The sequence below is a fragment of the Mesoplodon bidens genome (assembly GCF_964165515.1).
Source record: "Mesoplodon bidens genome assembly, chromosome: 1".
NCBI lineage: Eukaryota > Metazoa > Chordata > Mammalia > Artiodactyla > Ziphiidae > Mesoplodon > Mesoplodon bidens.
Genome location: NC_138176.1, coordinates 171734589 through 171745988, shown reverse-complemented (window position 1 = coordinate 171745988; position 11400 = coordinate 171734589). Strand labels below are relative to the sequence as shown.

Below are 11400 nucleotides of genomic sequence, written 5' to 3'. Positions count from 1 at the left end.
GACGAAGGCTCTCGGGGGCGGGCCCGATTTGGCCCCGCCTCCTCCCGTAGGGAGTGCGGGACCCGCGAGACGTGGCAGCGCCAAGGCCCGGAGGGTGGGGGCGTCATCCTGGAGTCTCGCGGGGGACCTAGACGGCTTCAAATCCGACCGAGTGCGTTCCCAGACGCTGGGGGAAAATCAGAAGTGGCGACCGGCAGGTAGGTAGGTTCTCGGAAGGAAGAGTTGACCTCAGAGCCCTCGACCTAAGATGGATCCCAGCGAGCTTCTGCGTTAAATCGCAGTTCCCTGGGATAGCCTGTTTTCTAGAAGAACAGCTAATATTCATTGAGTACTTATGTTCCAGTGCACTGAGTACTTTGCAGGCCTCATTTCATTTGACCCTTTCATTACGGCCCTGTGAAGCAGATACTGTTGTTATCCCCAGTTTACAAATGAGAACCGAAGTTCAGAATACTGTGGTAACCAAGCCCGAGTTCATATCCTAGGAAGTGGCAACTCACTTCCAAACCAAATCATTGGTTCCTTCACCTGCATTTTCTCATTTAATTCTGAGGACAGCCCTATGAGATTGGTATTATTACTCCGATTTTACAGATAAGAAAGCTGAGTCAAATGGAAAGATGAATGATGCTTTTGGATGGGAAGACTCTATCATAAAGATCTCAATTTTCTGTAAGTAAAATTACAAATTTAACATGATTCCTATAAGAGAACTAATAGGATTAATTATTATGTGTGTGTTTTTATTACAATTTGTTTCCTCTGACAGGTTACGAGACAAACACCCCGTTTACTTGAGTTTTAAAAGGGTATTTCCTTTGCCCCACTTGAATGACCAATAAAGACATAAGTTCAGTTGACAAAGTGAAAGGGGAGTGTTATGTGTGTGTTTTTTAAACTACCCTGTTTGTTCCTAAAATTCAAATGGAAAAATAAACAAGAATAGTCAGAAAACAGGCACTGACGAAGAACAATGAGAGGGATCTAGCACTATCAGATATTAAAACATTATAGATCCTCAGTAATTAAAACAGTTTGGTACCAGTGCACGAAAAGGCATACAAACCAATGGAACGAAGTACAGATATAAACTCAAATACATGCAGAAATAAAATTAAGTGGCACCTGGGTAGGGGGAGGGATAAACTGGGAGATTGGGATTGACATATACACACTACTATATATAAAATAGATAACTAATATGGACCTACTGTATAGCACAGGGAACTCTACTCAATACTCTGTAATGACCTATATGGGAATAGAATCTAAAAAAGAGAGGATACGTGTATATTTATAACGGATTCACTTTGCTGTACAGCAGAAACTAACACAGCATTGTAAATCAACTATATTCCAATAGAAGTTAATTTTATTTATTTATTTATTTATTTATTTATTATTATTTTTTTTGCGGTACGCGGGCCTCTCACTGTTGTGGCCTCTCCCATTGCGGAGCACAGGCTCCGGACGCGCAGGCTCAGTGGCCATGGCTCACGGGCCCAGCTGCTCCGCGGCACGTGGGATCTTCCCGGACCGGGGCACGAACCCGTGTCCCCTGCATCGGCAGGCGGACTCTCTACCACTGCGCCACCAGGGAAGCCCTATTTTTTTATTTTTTGCCCACACTGCGTGGCATGTGGGATCTTAGTTCCCCAGCCAGGGATCGAAGCTGCGCCCCCTGCATCGGAAGCAACGAGTCTTACCCACTGGACCATCGGGGAAGTCCCCCAAAGTTAATTTTAAACAATAAAATTTTAAAAAGATAAAATGGCACCTGGCAACTCCAGCAATACTCAGAGGGGGCTGGATAGGCGAGCTCACCACCTTCCCCCTCCTTTCATCCTGTGGGTCTTCAGCATTGAGTGTGAATCCCGCCCAGACACATTTGAAAGGGGTTGGGCTATGTTCTGAGGCCTCTCACCAGCTTTGACTAAACCAGGGGAACTATGTCCAGAGGGCTTGGAACCCCGGTGTGCACACCTGGAGGCACAAGTTGGCCCCGGTGCAAGTTAATGGTTCAAGTTAATGCGTTGGACTACCGGGCCTTGTTAGAAGCCTGGCTGTAAGGTAAGAGGCTTCCAAACGACAAGGATGACTTGGGGGACTCGGGAGGAAGGAGGGGGCACACAGGCAGATTCTCAGGAGAGCTGCAAACTTCACGTACCAGCTGGGCAGCCTCGGTCAAGTTGACAAATGCCCCAAACCACAGTGTACCCACCTCTAAAATGGGTGAAAGAGGCATTGTCGTGCACGTAAGCAATTTTTTCAGAGTACGTTTTCAAGAAGTGTTTCAATTATGTGCTTAAAATAAATAAATAATAAAAGGGTTGGGACAGTTGGGTTGTCAAGAAAACCTAAAAGTTGAATTTATAAGTCACATGCCACATCAAGTAAGTTCCAAATGATTCAAAGATATATATGTTTAAAAATGACACCATAAAAGTACTAGAAAAATAGAAAAAAAGCATGGATGAATTCCTTATAATCCTGGAATAGAGAAGGCCTTTCTGGCTATGATTGAAAATCCAGAAGCCATAAAAGAAAAGATTGATAAATTTAACCACAGAAAAATAAAAATATTTTATATGGCAAAACAGCAATAGTGATGACACCATAAACTCAAGACAGATGACGAGAAAAAATATGTGTAATCACATCATAGGCAAGTGAAAAATTGAAAAAGACTTGTTAAAAAAATAGACAAGGAATCAGACGTTTATCAGGAAAGGAAATACACATGCCTCTTAATCATAATAAACTCATAATACAAATATAATAGATACAGAAACTAACAAAAGTTAATAAATTTAAAACTCACTGAGATACCATTTTCACCCATCAGGTTGGCAAAAGTCGACCTGTTTATTGGTGGCGAGGCTGTTGTAGAGAGTAGTCAAGGAAGGCCCCACCAAGGTGCCATTTGGACAGGACCTGAAGGACATCTGGGGGTAAAATGTTCCAGGCTGACAGCACAGCATGTGCAGAGGCCTCAAGGAGGAGTGTTCATGGCAGCTTCCAGGAGCAGCTGGGAGGCCAGCATAGCCAGGCAGAGTGAAAAGGGAAGTAGTAGCAGGAGGTGAGGTGAGAAAGGTGTGGGGTAGGTGGTTAAGAATTGGGAAGGTTCTGAGATTTTACCTAATGAGTTAGCCAGGCACACTTCCATGGACACTGGCAAACACGAGATTCCTGGGGCAGAGACAGAGGACTTTATTACCTCAAGCAAAGCATGAGCTTAATGTTTGTGTATTTTGTACTTGCCCCCCCGACAAGTCCTCTGGGGTGATGCAGAGCAGCCTGGGCGGATGCTGCCCATAGAGTGGATTTGCATCACAGCTGAAGAACCCAGAGCTTAGGGAACCCCAGTCTTTCATAATGGACTGCAGGCAAACCTGGCTGACTTTTGACCCAGATGGAGACAGTATTACACTGGACAGCAGACAAAACTATCCCCTGCCTCAGATGGAGAGTCTCTTCCAAAGCTGTTCTTTATATAAACATCCTTGAAAAGATAGTTGAAATAAAGGCCTCCAGGACCTCTGCTCCAAGAAGTGCAGAAATATAAGAGATTCATAGAGAATTGTCTCCCAACAGGGGCAAATGTTTAGAGCCTTGTAGGCCACTGTGAGGACTTTAGACTTTCTTGTGAGTGATCTGGAGATGGAGGGTTTAAGCAGAGGAGTTTTATGTAATTATTCTCCCCACTCTATTCTTTTCCCCCTATGCATGCTCAACATTAGGTTGACAGGCACTCAGAAACTGAAATGGAGACTGAAAAGCAACTGTGTTAGGTTCTCCAGAGAAAGAGAACCAATAGGATACATAGATTTGTATAAGAGGAGATACATGAAGGAATTGGCTCACTCAGTGATGGAGGCCGAGAAGTCCAACAAGCTTCGATCTGCAAGCTAAAGAGCCAAAAAAGTTGGTGGAATAGTTCAGTCTGACTCTGAAGGCCTGAGAATCAGGGGGCTGGTGGTGTAAGTCTTGGAGTCTGAAGCTCCTAGAGCAAGGAACTCTGATGTCCAAAGGCAGGAAGGTGGATGTCCCAGCTCAAGAAGAGAGAGAATTTGCCCTTCCTTTGTGTTTTTTTGTTCCATTTGGGCCTTCAATGGATTGGATGATGCCCGTCGACGTTGGTGAGGGGCACATCTCTTTACTCAATGTACTGAAGCAAATGCTAACCTCTTCCAGAAACACAAGACACACCCAGAAATAATGTGTCACCAGCTATCTGGGTGTTTTTTATTCCTGTCAAGTTGACCCATAAAATTAACCACCTATTGGAATTGTCAACATGGGGGCCATGGGGACCCCCATGCAGTTTCAGGGGAGTAATGGGGATGGATGCTGGACTGGAGTGACCTAAGGAGAGACCGTGAGAGGAGGAAAGGGGGCAGTGACCCTGGCCAGTGCCATTAGAAATGTGGCTGTGAAGGAGAGGAGAGACCAGGGAGCCGAAAGGGCATGGATGCTGAAAATTAATGATCCCTTGCTGCATTGAGCATGGTAAAAACTGGAATACCATCTGTGTTAATACATAAAAATTCATTCAATTCTTGAGAAGAATGTAAATGTCTAGCCTTTTATCAGCTAGAGGATTTCATAAAATGTTGATTAGAAAAATCATTCTGAAAAGCAATCCATCTAAAATTTGAAGAGGTAAAAGTCTTAAGATTTCTAAGTGTTTTCCCTTTGACGTAATCTGGAGTGCAATTAGGAAAAAACCTTAATTCTTCTTAAACTAATTGTATGTTTCCTAGTTTGTGCACTGTTGGTGGGAATGTAAAATGGTGCAGCCTCTACGGAAATCAATACGGGGGTTGCTCAAAAATAGGAAATAGAATTATCATATGATCCAGCAATTCTACTTCTGGGTATATAACCCACAGAATTGAAAACAGGGTCTCAAAGGGATATTTGTATACTGATGTTCACAGCAGCAATGTTCACAACAGCCAAGAGGTGGAAGCAACCCATGTGTCCATCAATGGATAAACGGATAAACAAAATGTGATATATACATACAATGGATATTATCCAGCCTTAAAAAGGAAGGAAATTCTGATACATTCTACAACATGAATGAGCTTGGGGGACATGCTAAGTGAAATAAGCCAGTCAGAAAAAGACAAATACTATATGATTCCACTTATTCTAGGTACCTAGAGTTCTCAACTTCCTAGAGACAGAAAGCAGAATGGTGCTTGCCATGGCCTGGGAGGGGGCGGAAATGGGGAATTGTTTAATGGTTATAAAGTTTCAGTTCTGCAAGATGAAAAGAATTTTGGAGATCTGTTGCACAACATTGTGAATGTACTTAACACTACTAAACTATACAGTACACTTAAAAATGGTTAAGATGGTAAATTTATGTTATGTGTATTTTACGACAATTAAAAAAAAACAGGGGGGCTTCCCTGGTGGCACAGTGGTTGAGAGTCCGCCTGCCGATGCAGAGGACTGGTCCGGGAAGATCCCACATGCCGCGGAGCGTCTGGGCCCATGAGCCATGGCCGCTGAGCCTGCGTGTCCGGAGCCTGTGCTCCGCAACGGGAGAGGCCACCGTGTACTGCAAAAAACAAAACAAAACAAAACAAAACAGGGGACTTCCCTGGCGGTCCAGTGGTTAAGAATCTGCCTTCCAATGCAGGGGACACGGGTTCCATCCCTGGTCAGGGAACTAAGATCCCACATGCTGCGGGGCAACTAAGCCCACGTGCCGCCACTACTGAGCCCGCACACCACAACAAAAGAGCCCGTGTGCCACAACAAAGATCCCGAGTGTTGCAACTAAGACCTGATGCAGCCAAATAAATAAAAATAAATATTTAAAAAAATTTTTTAAAAAACAACAAAAGTTTTTGGTTTCACTTGGCACCTCCAGCACCTTCATCTTTCTATGCCTGGTGTGTTTTGGCATTTCCATTTTCTGCAGGGTTATTCTCATCCTTGCCAACATCGACTTTTCCCCCTTTCTCTCTCTCTTTTTAAAAAAAGTATTTATTTATTTATTTATTTATTTGGGTGCGCCAGGTCTTAGTTGCAGCACGCAGGATCTTCATTGCCGCGTGTGGGATCTTCATTGTGGCACGCGGGATCTTCAGTTGCAGCATGCATATGGGATCTAGTTTCCTGACCAGGGATTGAACCCGGACCCCCTGCATTGGGAGCATGGAGTCTTAGCCACTGTGCCGCCAGGGAAGTCCCTCCACTTTTCTCTTTGGGTCCCTACTCTCCATTCTTTACAGGGGTCTTTTCAGGCTTGGGCTCTGGCTTTGGAGGCACAGGTTTAGCAGCTACTCTTGTATCTATTCATATTACAGGGTTAACCCAGCACCCACAACATACTCCCTTAATATTAGTAGAATAATTAATAATAGTTCTTAATTTAAAAACATTGGTCTAGGTCCCCAAGAAGCATTAAGGATGCAACAAAATAAAGATTCTTTCCTTACATTGCAGAAATTCCAACCCCCTCCATACGTGCAAAAAAGGAAAAGAAAAGAAGCCTGAATGTGGAAGCTTTACAAAATTTTTGACTATTTTGAATATTGAATTAGAGTTCTCAGGGAAGTCCAAAAATATACATTTTAGTTTGTGAATACCCAGTTATAGTGATATTTTGCTACATATTTATTTCCCTTTAGGAAGCAATGAAAGAATTTGTATTTTTTAGATTAATTCATTCAATATTTATGAAGTACATGCTATATGTGAGGACATATGCTAGGTGCTTATAATACAGAGGGGAACAGAAGAGATAGGGTCCCTGCCCTCATGAGTCTTGCAGTCCAGTGGTACTTGGAAATCATCTCCTAGATTTTTAATGGCCCCACTGGAGGGCGCTCTAGCACATCCAGAGAGCCCTGGACCCTGCTTTGGAAGCCACTACACCCCTTTGTACTCCCCTCCACTGCCTCCTATAGGGCCACCCAGCAAATGCTTGTGGAACATGTTCAAATGGCATATCACACCATGACCATTCCAGTATTTATAGAGGAGTCATGCATTCAGTAAATATGCTTGGATATTTCCTAATGAGAAGGGTATGGTGGGGAGGGGTAGATATTATCAAACAGCATTGCAGATCACCAGGATTCCTTGAATACTTCTGTACCCATTACGGAAATAAGATAATAGTTCTTTCCAGTTTTAAAAACTGTTGGTGCCTCTCGAGGGCCTCTTAAAGTCCAGGGTCTCCTTAGCAAGGCCTTTCATTATCTGATCCTTGCCTACCTTTCTTGCCTGGCCCCCTTCTATTCTCCAACTTGTAATCAGCATCCCAGCTACCTACAACACATTAGATTTCAGGAACATGTCTCATGGAGTGGATTAAGAATATGTGTTCAACAATACATCTGTATTATCTTTACACCAGTTTAAAAGAATTAGGTAGCATCTATAAAAACATGAAATTTCAAAATGTATATAACTATGATCCCATACATACTTAAAAAATACTAAATTGTATATTTATATTCAGATAAATGTGTGTAAAAGCATAGAGAAAAATCAAGAAAGATTCATACCGAACTAATAGTGGTTAGTCTCTAAGAAGGGAGTAGGATTGACAGCAAGCAAGGAGGACTTTATCTGTAATTTTTGAATTTTTAACATATTAAAGTTTGTGTATCTTCTTTGGAGAAATGTCTATTTAAGTCTTCCACCCATTGTTTCATTGGGTTATTTTTTTTTATATTGAGCTGCTTGCATATTTTGGAGATTAATCCTTTGTCAGTTGCTTCGTTTGCAAATATTTTCTCCTCATGCACTGTTGGTGGGAATGTAAATTGATACAGCCACTGTGGAAAACAGTATAGAGGTTCCTTAAAAAACTAAAAATAGAACTACCATATGACCCAGCAATCCCACTAGTGGGCATATACCCAGAGAAAGCCATAATTCAAAAAGACACACACACCCCAATGTTCATAGCAGCATTATTTACAATAACCAGGACATGGAGGCAACCTAAATGTCCAGCAACAGAGGAATCAATAAAGATGTGGTACATATAACAATGGAATATTAGTCAGCCATAAAAAGGAACGAAATTGGGTCATTTGCAGAGATGTGGATGGATCTAGAGAGTGTCATACAGAGTGAAGTAAGTCAGAAAGAGAAAAACAAATATCGTATAATAACGCATATATGTGGAATCTAGAAAATGGTATATATAATCTTATTTGCAAAGCAGAAATAGAGACAGAGATGTAGAGAACAAATGTATGGATACCAAGGGGGAAGAGGGAATGGAAGGAATTGGGAGATTAGGGCTGACACATATACACTATTGATACTATGTATAAAATAGATAACTAATGAGACCATACTGTATAGCACAGGGAACTCTACTTAATGTACTGTGGTGACCTAAATGGGAAGGAAATCCAAAAAAGAGGGGATATATATATATATATATGTATAGCTGATTCATTTTGCTGTATGGTAGAAACTAACACAACATTGTAAAGCAATTATACTCCAAAAAAATTAATTTTAAAAATTTTGTGTAATTTTAAAAGCAAATAAAATACATTAAATCAACAATACATTAAAAGGATCATACACCATGATCAAGTGGGATTTATCCCTGGGATGCAAGATGGTTCAACATCCACAAATCAGTCAGTGTGATGCATCACAGTAACAAATTACAGAATGAAAATCATATGATTGTCTCAATAGATGCAGAAAAAGCTTTTGACAAAATTCAACATCCATTTATGATAAAAATTCTCAACAAAGTCGGTATACAGTGAACATAATAAAGGCCATATATGATAATAAAGGCCATATATGATAAACCTACGGCCAACATCTGTAGGTTTATCTGAACATAATAAAGGCCATATATGATAAACTTACAGCCAGCATTAAACTCAATGGTGAAAAGCTGAAAGCATTTCCTCTAAGATGAGGAACAGGACAAGGATGCCCACGAGATGAAGCACACAGAGCCTATAGCACAGGGCCTGACACTTAGGAAGTGTGCACAAATGGGAGGTACTATCATTTGCTGCTGTTGCTGTGATAGATGTCTGCTGGGTTATCTCATGCTGATCATAACTACAACCCCATGAGAAATTTTTCCTGATCTCTGAAATTTACGACTAGGGCAGTGGTTTCAAACATAGGCGATGTTAGAATCACCTGGGGAACTGGTTAAAAAGTAGATTCCAGGGCTCAGTCCCTCCCAGTCCTTATTCTGTATGTCTAAAGTATATATAATATATATACACATGTGTATATCCATATATAAGTATATATATTGTATATATCATGTTACATATATATGTATATATATATAACATATATATGATATATATATAACATATATACACATATGTATACATATATATATATATATAGAGAGAGAGAGAGAGAGAGAAGCCCCCTGCCACTAGCTGTGCTGAGCACTGTCCACTGGTGTCCTTCTCCTACTTCATTTGATTTTCTTAAAAAAAATTTAAAATTTTATACATGATTTTAGAAAAACAATTCAAAGAGCATAGAAACTTACAGGCTTCCCTGGTGGCACAGTGGTTAAGAATCCACCTGCCAATGCAGGGGACATGGGTTCGGGCCCTGGTCCGGGAAGATCCCACATGCCACGGAGCAACTAAGCCCGTGCGCCACAACTACTGAGCCTGCACTCTACAGCCCGCGAGCCACAACCACTGAGCCTGTGTGCCACAACTACTGAAGCCCTCGCGCCTAGAGCCCACGCTTCACAACAAGAGAAGCCACCGCAATGAGAAGCCTGGGCACTGCAGCAAAGAGTAGCCCCCGCTCGCCTCAACTAGAGAAAGCCCGCACACAGCAGCGAAGACCCAACACAACCAAAAAGAAAAACAAATTAAAAAAAAAAAAAAAAAAAAAGAGCATAGAAGCTTACAAAGTGGAAGGAAACCCCATGGGCCTGACTTCTTCCGCACGTAACTCATTCCCACTCCCTGAGATAACCATTGTTGGCTGTGGTTTATTTTTGTTTGTCCCCAGAAATTGTCTATACCCATACAAGCATATCCATTAATGTGTCTCTTTCCCCACAGTGCTCCCTTTGTAAAAACACAAATAGGGTCATAGGATAGAGCAGGGATTGGCAAATGGTTTTGGTAAAGGGTCAAATAGTAAATATTTTTGACTTTGCAGGTCATGTGGTCTCTATCCCAACTACTAAATTCTCTCTTCATTGTAGCTGGAAGGCAGTCACAGCAATTCATAAATGAACGGGTGTGACTGTGTTCCAATAAAGTGTTTTTACCAAACCTCTGGCAGGCTGGATTTGGCCCACAGGCCATAGCTGGCAGCTATAGAGTACTACAACTTTTTCTCTTTTCACTTAGGTATTTTGAACATCTTTTCCTTATCAGCCCATGCAGTGACTTCATTGACTGCTACATGTACGAATATTTAGCCATTCCTCAACTGGACTGCTAGATATTTTTCCAGGTTTTGCTATACTTAACAAAGCTGCCATAGGCTGTGTGCCCGGTTGACTATTCTTAGTTAACTAGAATGAATTCTTAGAGCAGAATTGCTGACTCAAAGTATAAAGACAAATTTAAAATTTTGATAGAGATTGCCAAATTGCTCAGGCTTTTTAAAAAATTCAGATTGCCACATACCCTTGTGGTGTTCATTGCTTAATCTTATTTCTGGCAAATATTTTCTGTTAAAGATTTTGTAATAACTAAGGGAAAGATCCCAAAGAGAGACAGAGGGAGCAATAAACTCTGTGGCAATCGACTCAATAACTCTTCAGTAAATACTTGCTATCATGAAGCAATTCGCACAGCATTCTTGTCAGTGTAAAGGCAAATTCCCTTTGGCCTAGACTCCCAGAAAGCAGTAAGGGCAGCTGTTCTAAATGTAAAGAACATTCTGTGCAAAAGCACAATATAAGCCCTTGCGTACCAAATATGCTGATTAGATAGGACATAATTGCCATTACAGTTGCAGCACATGCAGGCCTGGGCTCAGGGATGGTGAAAATGAATTTTGAATTTCTAATTGGAGTTCTCATTCGGACCCTTTCTACAACTGGGCCAATGCTTCAGATTCCCTTACCTGAAAAATTGTATTGATCGTGCAGTGTTGCTGAGATTACATTTAAAAATTTTTTTAATTTAATTTTTATTTTATACTGGAGTGTAGTTGATTTACAATGTTGTGTTACTTTCAGGTGTACAGCAAAGTGATTCACTTATACATATATCCATTCTTTTCCAGATTATTTTCCCATATAGGTTATTACAGAATACTGAGTAGAGTTTCCTGTGCTGTACAGTAGGTCATTGTTGATTATCTGTTTTATATATAATAGTGTGTATATGTTAATCCCAAACCCCTAATTTATCCCTCCCCTCCACCTTTCCCCTTTGGTAACCATAA

The 11400-nt window shown here is 41.2% G+C and overlaps 1 long non-coding RNA gene across 1 annotated transcript; it reads left to right on the top strand.

Moving 5' to 3' along the window:
* The first annotated feature begins 9 nt into the window (after nt 1-9).
* On the top strand, nt 10-870 carry LOC308627006. The gene is made up of 3 exons (XR_014017337.1): nt 10-197; nt 595-672; nt 770-870. It is a non-coding gene; the product is annotated as an uncharacterized lncRNA (long non-coding RNA).
* Nucleotides 871-11400: the final 10530 nt, after the last annotated feature.